This window comes from Protopterus annectens, chromosome 11.part0, assembly GCF_019279795.1.
Source record: "Protopterus annectens isolate FY-2018-M chromosome 11.part0, PAN1.0, whole genome shotgun sequence".
NCBI classification, from domain to species: Eukaryota; Metazoa; Chordata; order Ceratodontiformes; family Protopteridae; genus Protopterus; species Protopterus annectens.
The window spans coordinates 883,173,354-883,184,105 of record NC_056745.1 but is presented as its reverse complement, the minus strand read 5'-3'; the positions used below and the strand labels follow the sequence as shown (position 1 = coordinate 883,184,105).

The 10,752-nt window shown below is 35.8% G+C and overlaps 1 pseudogene; it reads right to left on the bottom strand.

The window, feature by feature from the left end:
- LOC122815005 overlaps positions 1-10,521 on the bottom strand; it is a 62,215-nt pseudogene extending 51,694 nt beyond the window's left edge.
- Positions 10,522-10,752: the final 231 nt, after the last annotated feature.

Below are 10,752 nucleotides of genomic sequence, written 5' to 3'. Positions count from 1 at the left end.
TACCCGTGGTTAGAAACTCACTTGTAGACAGCAGCATTTTTGCCTCTGTTAATCATGATTCCTCAAAGGATCCCATGTTCAGTATGTTACGCTATCACAGATCACAGCAATATTTTGGAATCATGCATAAACCATGAAATATCAGTGACCACCTGTACACTTCTACATTTTCATACCACACCTACAGCACTGCTTTTAAAATCACAGCTATCATGAATATCTATGCAGCCTAGGGACAGCAGTTTGTGGCAGACACACATTGTTTTGGAATCAGGCCTCCTACCTCAATGCCCCAGGGTCTAGAGTTTAATACTGACCTCCAGTTTCTGCCTGGGTGGAGTTTGTAAATATTCCTAATGCTTAAGTAGGTTTCTTCAGGGCCTTTCATTTCAAGCTTAGATCCTACAGATTTTCTGATAATGCGTGGACAGGTATCAAGAGCAACTTAAATAATAGAACCTTCTTTGCCTCTCAAGTCCTCTTCCTCATTAGTTGAGGTGCAGTCACAAAAGGAAAATAGCAGAGCATTGTCCTAGGCTCTTGACCTACAGCTAGCTCTTCTGGTGTCCCTGTGCAGCTTTCCAATTTGGTGCCCTCCTGAAATCAAAGAAGTAACAAATGGCTTGCTACTGTCTAAATACTGCAAACAGAGTGCGAAAGCTCTTCAGCTATGACTGAAATTGTAGAATCGCCATTCTTTTCTGCAGTGATTCAGCCATGACCATAAATGCAGTACTACAGCCTGATCGGCATCTGCTGATTGTTCCTCCTGACACCTTGTGCCAAAGCAGCTTCTCCTTTCATCATATCCTAGCTACTCATCTGCTAGACCCCCTCCTCCTTTCTCTTTAAATTAACCAGACCTCCTCCTTTCTCTTTAAATTAACCACCTTCCTACACACTTACACCACACAAGCTTGCTAATCTGTTACACAATATTGTACTTACTAGGTCAAACAACAGAGTACCAAAAGTACTCAGAATTCAGAAATTTCTGAATGAAGTTAATGCAACTTCCAAACTATACAGTGAGTTAATTTATTTGGTAGGACTGACTTTGAAATGATGTTTCTTCTTATTAGATACAATACAGAGAAGTTGGACAGTTTAGTAGACAAAATCAAACAACTGACCAAGTCTATTACCAAAGATTTAGTGTTCAAGTTACACCAAACTCAGTATAACATGTTTTCTAAGGTTGACAATGTGTGCAAAACTATTTGTGAATGTAAATCTAAACAACTTAAAAGAGACAAACTTGAATACAAAGAAAAACCATGTTTATCTTAATCCAAGTTGAAAAGTCACCAGTGTGGGTGATAATTCAAACAATACTGGTCACTCTAAAGCTGGTTTAGAAGTGCTTGAGTCTAACATAAATAACCACCAAGATTTTTTAGAACCCCCCCCCCTTCAAAGTGGTCCCACTGCCTTGCCAGTCAGTGGAATCAATGCCAGAACAACTCAACAGGGAACAGCTGGCCATGTCAACCCTGTTTTCATAGGTGAAAGAGGAGACACACTTCAGCTACATACCAGCAGAACAGAACAATGTTTTACAACAGCAAGTGGCACACCCAAAGATGAAAGTCATTTGCAATGGTGATTTTAATATTTTAAACTACAGGGTTTTTTTTTTTTTTTTTGGAGGAACCAATAGATACTGGAATATTCAAGACAGATTTTTCCTTTATCCTGTTTATCAAGGCCGATCTTGCTTCTACTTTCATTGACCTCAAGATTTATGCATGTAAGTTGAATATTCAGTTAATCTTTAACAACAATGACCACAACAGTAGATCTGCATTCAAAATGTCTTGCTGTTATAACCCACCCTTGCATCCTAACATCAGCATTTATAAGGTATTATGTGAAACAGACATTAGAAAAGTTGCAGTACAAAACATAAGGAATTACTTCAGAACTTGTGTTTATCTGAACTCATGGCCCTTTTTGAAAAACAGAATCATAAGACTGATTAAACCAGAAAATGGTGGGGGGGTCTAGTAATTAATAAATTAATTAGATTACTCAGCAAAAATGCTCAGCATGCTAAGTGGCACCACTTTTTACTCCAGTGTTTCCAAGAATGAAATAGGCATAGCTTATGACAATAATAATTTCATTTTAAAGATTTGTTGTTACAACTAATAATCAGGCAAGATCTATATGAGTATTTGCACATGTGTAACCCAGTTGTGCCTGCAGCATTTGGGATGGTGACCATAAACTTAAGAATATTCTGGATGAGCATCCCCAGATAGTAAAGGATTCATGGTATTTCTGGCATCTCTTTCCAAGGTGGAATATTCTGACAACTTGTTGTTAGTTACAGACGGCATCAAAACTTTCTACACAGTTATTCCTCATAATACATGGATGGAATGCTTTATGTATTGTGTTGCAAAACACACAGCATTAAATACAGCAGATGTCAGGCTTATAGAAAGTTTCATGAACATAACACTAAGCAACAATGTCATCCTTTTTGAAGGCGAACACTTTCAGCAATACACTCGTGTAGCAATGGGTTCGGCAGCAACAACCATTTATGCCAGCTAATGCTTACGCATTGGGGAAAGAAATACATTTTCACTGTTCATTTAAAGCCATGATTGTTTGCAACTCAGATATCAAGATGACATTTTTATGTTATGGTTGGGTACTACCAGTGAACTGGAACTTTTTTTGAATACTTGGAACAGACCATGGATTTTCTTAGGCTGTTTCTTCACTAAATAGTATTCATTACTTGGATGTGTCGACCTCAAAAAACAATGCTTCCCATTGTTTTCTCTCTTTCTTATATTGTAAACTAACCTTTTCTAACACCTATCTCCACTACACCAACTGCCATCCTTTCCACCAGATGCACCATCTTGTGAAAGGACAAATGATAAGACTGTCTTGCATAATTTCCTTTGGTAGGGTGCTTTCAGAAGAAATGTCTGTTCTTAAAAATATGCTTATCAACAGACAATACAAAGCTCAATTCATTGATGAGATGGCAGCTGCAGTTATTAGTGGCAAAACTCTGGTTTGTAAACCAATTCTGAAAGACTTGAGGTTCACTATGAAGAAACACTTCATACATCTTGAATCAAATGTTGTTTTTAGAAGGAAAAATAAAATTAAGACTATAACAGAGAGTCCATCAGATATTTCTGTCACTCACATGGAAATTGTCCAAATGTGGGATGTGCAGACAATGTAGATATATTTATGTCACAAGTGTCTCAGATAAAAAACAGTCAGTGAACAATCCCTTGCCCTAGTAGATGCAATGGCAACACCAGAACAGTAATATACCTCACATAATGTCTTTCCTTTGATGTATATTATGTTGGGAAACGAAGCGTTCACTTAAATTAAGGATTTATGAGCATGTTACAGATATTAATTAGGGGAATGTTAACAGTGTACAATTTAAGCAGCCTCTTATTTGCACAATATACAAGTTTTTTTTTTCATTAGCAAAATGTATATCTCGGAAAGGGGAAGTCCCTGGAAATGGCCTTGAATGAGAAGAACTGTTGTGGCAACTCAGACTTAATGTTACAAAGGTTCCAGGAATCAGTGACAATGTTTTCATATTGCCAATCTTGAAACTAAAATCATTGGAACATTAACTTTAGATAAGAGTATGTGTATACAATGGTACACATACAATATCATTTAAGTATTCTACCACTTTAAATTTTTGTGCATGCTAATTTTACTTGCTGTTTTTAGTGGCTATTCATGATCACATGATTGTGTCTTAGTTTTTAAAGTGAGTCTGAAAATATTTTTTTAATAGTTTTGATAAAGTCAATTTGTTGCTGTGTGATGAAAGTGCATAACTCTTTCTGAAATAAAACATGTTTTCTTGTGAAGACAAGTGAAGGAACTCCTTTGGTTCTTAGTTTTAAGTGCTACATGAAGGAGCTGTGACTGCTGTTCTATTTAACTATTTTCTGCAAGAGTTGCAACTGAGTCTGTGCAAGATGAACCTGCAACTCACTACGCTAGAAGTCCCAGAAGCCAGTGAACTTTTAAAAAGGCTGACCCAGGAAGATGAAGAGGGAGCCAATCTGGTGACCTTAGAAAGGTATGTAGCTCAGGAACAATGACTCCAAACCAACTGGGCTAGGATTCGATTGCCCAGTTTGACTGAGAACTCACGGAAGGCTTTTTAAGCATAGTAGACATAGATGCTCAGGATTACCAAAAACTGAAGCAAAAGATATTTGCCAAGGGCTGCAACTTAACCTGAGACTCGGTCTCTTAAGTTTCACATCTGTATATTTAATATGGGCATACCAGTATGATCAAAAATGGCTGACTTAATTAATGCATATTTTGAAATTGTGGCTAGAACCTCATGTGAACAGTTAAGTAAAAATTTAGAAACATTAACAGTAAATGATTTTAAAAGGATATTCCTTAGTAATTTAATAATGTGTATATTCCAAAGTGACCCTGAATCTTCTGAAGAAGAAGATGGGAGAAACTTGAGACCATCTGCTTATTTATTTTCTCTTTGCTGTAAAAGAAGTACTCCAAGTCTCCACTAGTGAAATGTTTATTAACTGAGCTTGCAAATTTCAAGTTAGATTTGCATCACCAAGAGCTAATAACCACCCTTCATCTAAGTATGCTGCTTTACCTAAAAACAAGAAAAAAACTGTCTCCATTTGAAATGGTCTGTTTTAATTGTTCTGTACCAGAACATGTAGCCAAATAGTACACAGTTAGTGATAACAGTGCTACGTTTGCAGAATATTTGTTAGTGCTAGCTAATAAACTGTACCTAAAACATGTCTATGATTTGTTAACACATGGAATGTGATAATAGTGGCATTAGAGTCTGATTTTTGCAATTGTGCTATGAGAAAGCATGTCAAATATGAAACAGTTGTTGAAGAAAAATAATTGCAGAGAATATTACATTTAGAGGCATGATTACATCAGTTGAAGCATGATATAGCTACAGACTTAAAGCAACTAATAAACAGAAAACTGAAGTGAAAGGTGCACATGGAGCAAAGAAAAAATTACCTGTAACACTGCCACAAATACAAACTCTCTTGGATAAAGTGTTACACGCTGCAGCTCTATTGCCCAACAGAAGACATGATGTGATAGTTCACCAAGATTTTCCTCAGTTCAAAAAGCTATGGAATTTATGGAAGAATTTCAGTAAGACATACATAGCAGAAATACATAGCACCACTAAAATGGTATGGGATTAGATTACACAAAAGTATCTAAGATTTGGTTTGGGAGGAAAGGTTAAATAAATCTAACACTGTTCATTTTCAGAAGAAATTTGTTATTAAAAAGATGATCAAGTCAGTATATAGACTGACGAAGGAAGTTTTGCCAAAGGACTTCATTTATTAACATAATAAGAAAAGTAGCAGAAGAAGAAGAAAAAGAAGAACCATCAAAGACATGAAAAGGAGATGAACTCTAGTATTTTATTGCTTTCGTCTTTTTAATACTAAGACATCAAAAAACAAATATAACTTCCCAATGAGCTATTTAAATACCACATTACACACATCACAATTGCACTTTCCTCCAATCAAAATAATAACAGTAGTCACTTATAGGGGCTAACAAAGCAGTTGAGTCTTCCCAGAAGACTACATGTGTTAAAGTAATATGAGAGGTTGGTATGGAAACTGACAGTGAACTGCTAATAGTTAAGAATACACTTGGAGAAGTCATATATAAAATGGAGGAAGAAACAGACAGGCCTCGTATTGAAGAAAAAGAAAAAGAAGAACCTCAACAGAGGACAGTTCTAAACTTCTTCCTGGTATTCAAATTATATGAGTCAATCAAAAATAAAAACAGGACAGAGAACATAAGAAATACACTGAAGGAAAAAAATGGATACTGCCAGTTCCCCTGGTGAAAGAACATTATTTCCATAAGTTGTCCTTTAAAATTGATTAATTAGATGAAAAAGAAAAGCCTACACCTGTATTTGTAGGAAAATTAGACATGTCCTCCACTTCAAATCAGTATAATGTTTAAACAATGCTGACTTTACTGACTTACAAATCATCCATGTAAACTTTAAGAAGACTTGGTGTGAAGACAATTCATAGAACAAAGCTAGAAAAAGCACAGAAAGAATATAATGGGAGTGAAATGAGCAGAAACAGTACAAGGGTGTAGCTAGGCATACTCAGTGTACTCAAATGAGTAATTTTTATTTGAGCATCTCTTGGAAACTTCAACACTCAAAAAGCACAGAATGTTTAAAACTGTGTGAATGAATATTTACAGTACAGTGGTATACAAAGAATGCTTATGTGAAATGAATACACTTTTAAAAAAACTTTTTATTGGTATAAATGGTAACAGTTCAGAATAATGTGTCCCCTTCCTATATGACTAGGAGTAGTATTTTGATGATTGAGTACATTTGTAAAGTGATAGTTGGGTGGTGGGGGCAACAACATTAGGTTACAATATAAAATGTAAATTTCTGGCTAAGCCCCTGGAACAGTACAACTACAACAAGTTGTTGTTTCCAAGACATTTTAGATGTTTGTAATGATCATAGGAAATTACTATAGGATCATAGGAGGTTACTAGGCTACTGGCCCTGAAGCCCTTATAAGCCTAGCCAAGAGTGTAGCCCATATTTAGACAAGTCAGCACCCAGAGCCCCTGCCCAGCAGGGACATAGGTCGAATCCCAGAAGTGTATTCTCTGTTTCCTATCCAGTTATCCAGGTAAGACATTAGCATAGACACATTTTGGGTGGTCATTTAGGGATGGATAAGACAAAGGGTAGGGTTTTAGCTAGACTGTACTGCCCTGGCATTTTGAAGGACTTACAGAACTTTTCTACAACCTACCTAGATTTCAAAGGACAGCACCCAGGCCAGGATTTAAGTATCTTTTGATACCTTTTGCCATTGTAAATGTCCCATTTGAACACACAGCAATGGACATTGTGGGTCCACTCGTAAAATCAGATAAAGGTCATGTGTATATTCTAATAATTATTTACAATGATATTTCCTGAGACAGTACCCTTTAGAAGCATCAATGCAAAGGTCATAGTGAAAGAACTAGTACTAATTTTTTCTAGGGTAAGAATTCCACAAGAAATTCTTACTGGCAAGTTTAGAGTAATGCATGATTGTTGTCATTTTATAAGAGTAACAGTTAAGAGTGTCTGTAACTAGCCAAGAGTTTAGCCCATATTTAGACAAGTTAGCACCAGAGCCCCTGCCCAGCAGGGACATAGGTGGAATCCCAGGAGTATATTTTCTGTTTCCTATCCAGTTATCCAGGTAAGGCATTAGCATAGACACATTTTGGGTGGTCATTTAGGGATGGATAAGATAAAGGGTAGGGTTTTAGCTAGACTGTACTGCCCTGGAATTTTGAAGGACTTACAGAACTTTTCTACAACCTACCTAGATTTCAAAGGACAGCACCCAGGCCAGGATTTAAGTATCTTTTGATACCTTTTGCCATTGCAAATGTCCCATTTGAACACACAGCAATGGACATTGTGGGTCCACTCATAAAATCAGACAAAGATCATGTGTATATTCTAATAATTATTGACAATGATATTTCCTGAGGCAGTACCCTTTAGAAGCATCAATGCAAAGGTCATAGTGAAAGAACTAGTACTAATTTTTTCTAGGGTAAGAATTCCATAAGAAATTCTTATTGGCAAGTTCAGAGTAATACATGGTTGTTGTCATTTTATAAGAGTAACAGTTAAGAGTGTCTGTATTGGGCTTAACATTTGTGTTACAGAAGGTTACAAAAGTGTATAGGATAAAGTGAGACATCATTTTTTTATCTTCTCTTTGTTATAACAGAAGTGATCCAAGTCTCAACTAGCTTCCAACTATGTATACTAATATATGGCAGACATTCCCTTGGCTTACAATGTATAGCCCCCCCAAAAATATGGAAGGATTGCATCACTTCCTTTAAAGGTGTCCTAGGACATTTTCAGACCTGCAGGATATGTTAAGAAATATAGTAAGAAAAAACATTGAGAGAGCCAATTAAGCACAACAGATAGCATGTAACAGAAACTTTCATCGTAACAGAATTCAAACCAGGAGACAAAGTTATTGTGCTAGTATCCACCAATGAAAATAATTTCTTTACAAAGTGGCAGTGACCATTAGAAATTGTTTTTTTTTTATCTTATTAACAATTTTTAATAATGCAATACAAAATGCTAACAGACAATGCACAACCAAAACAATGAAAGTAATAAAGACTTATATACAACTAACTATTTACAGATACGCCTTATGTCCAACAAAATAGATAAGTTAACAGAGATTAAGTTAGAAGGATATCAAATAAAGTATCCCAATATTCAGTAGTGTGTATTAAGTCTTTGGGTGTATTTCAGATATTTGTGGGTAAGTAAGTGTTTGGTAGGAAGTTGTTTAAATCCATCCCAAGTAAGTAGAGATCTATCCTTCCCGTTAAGGGTGATATAAAGTTTGACAAGGGAAAAGAGTATTATTAAGATAAAAGTCTGAAGTTTGTATAATCCTATAGCGGGGATATGTAATATTGTGAATTTCCAGGTCAAAGTCATTTTTTTTCATATCCCTTTTTTTTCCAATTGTACCCTAAGGGAGCACCAGAGTCTATATGAGCATTTGCAGCTCCAAAAAATATGAAGCAGGACAGTGTTGTGATTGTTACAATGGGGACAGAGGGGAGAGGAGGAGGGATAGATTTTTAGAAAGTATAACAGGGGTGAGGTATGCATTGTTTAAGATCATAGGATTTAAAAGTTTTTTAAGGAGATTAAGTTTCAAGGAGAGTTGAATAGCTTAGGAGATTTGGTTAGAGGTAATGGAGGGATCTTGGTCTTTCCAGTAGTTTGAAAACATTTGGTCATTTTGCGTTTGGATAGAAAGAATAAGTTTGCATGAATTAGAAATAATTTTCTTCTTAATTAAGAGGAGGTTCCATATGGATTTGCAGGCTTTAATATCATTTAGATTTAGAGACGGTATTGTCTAAGGTATTATGACACAGTTCAAGGTTTTGTCTCAAGATGATTGTATAATTTTTGGGTAAAGACATGTGTAGTATTATTTCAGATAATGAATTATTTCTGAGGACCATTAAAAAGTGTTGAAAAGTAAGTGAAGTGAATTATAAGGTGAAACAACCAAAGGAAAAAACAAAACAGCTTTACAACATAAAGGTTGTAAAACCTTGGAGGAAAAACTACATTTTTCTGTTGTAAGTTGTGATTGTAATTTGATAATAAGACTCCAAAAACCCATCTTGACGTTAAAATATGGGAACATTGTAAATTTTTTAAAACAGGAAGTAAAAGAATTTGTTCTCAGGAATGACAATACTCAAGAGTTGCCTGGTAGAATCAGTTTAGAATCAGTTTAATCCATCAAAATATAGAAAACATTGCTGGTGAAAAAGGGTACTGGAAGCCATACTGGATACCAAGATCCCAACACCAAGCAATTAGGGATGAGGGTCATAAAATGCTTAAACTTCAGGTCATAGAAGAATCCCAAACTGATTGGAATAGTCACAGTCATATTGTACAAGTCCCCTAGCCTGATGCGTCTATAAGATTTTGCAAAAATTTTAGAATTTTAAACAGCTTCTCTGTATTTAACCTACATCTGATACCCACAGTTGACAAGTTGACTGAAACGTTGGGCAAAGCTTGATTACTGTCAATTTTAGATCTAATTAAAAGTTTTGGGCAAATAGTGCCCAGCTGTAGAAGTGAAGGAAAAGATGGTATTGTGTACAACTGATGGACCCTTTCACTATGCATTTCTGCCATTTGATCTCCATAGAGCACCTGAAACATTGCATATCCTTACAGACAACATTTAATGACCTTTTGTCAGATATGCCACAGTCTCCCTGGATGGCACTATAATATTTTTCAAAGACTGGAAAGTCATCTCCTTAAAGTTAAGACCATTTTGAATTTCTTGCACCAAGCTGAATGAACAGGTAACCTAGCTAAACAGAAGTTGAATGTGGCAGAAGCCCACTATTTTTGATATATATCAGGCAAACAGATTGTGAAGCCACAGTCTGAAAAAAATGAGGCAGTCCAGAATTGACTTGTGTCAACTATAAAAAGGAAGGATTAAGGCACTTTTAGCTTTGGCAAGTTAGTTCCACTCCACATTTTAATATCATCACTTACCCCTTGACTGACCTAAAAAAAGGCAGGGTTTCATTCAAAGTTCAATGGACAAATGAAGCTGAAAACTTATTTAGAAAACCAAGAAATCTGCTATGGTATTACTCCAATGGATAGCTTGAAGTTGAAACTTACCCTATTTGTGTTTTGGACTTTGTTTTTGGAACTAAGAGGGAGATGACATATCTTCTAAGTACTGTTGCATTATGCTAGACAATTGAAGCTTTGAGTTAAACAAAAGCTATGGACTGTATATCTGATCCTGTGAAGGTGAACTTGTGCTTTGTGAGAGCACTTACTGAAGCAAGACTGCTTTTGCCGTTCCCCATTTTGCGAGCCTGTACCACTCTGTCATGTGTGCTTGTAAACAAACACTTTGTATGACAAGCTGTTAACTAATGACTGCTTATATAATTAAGATGTATTTATGTACACACATATATATATATATATATATATATATATATGTTGCACACGATGAAATGGACAGTGCACTGACACCCAGTACATTGATGTCATAATGTTTAAATCAAAAATACTGACACATTCTGCACATGCTC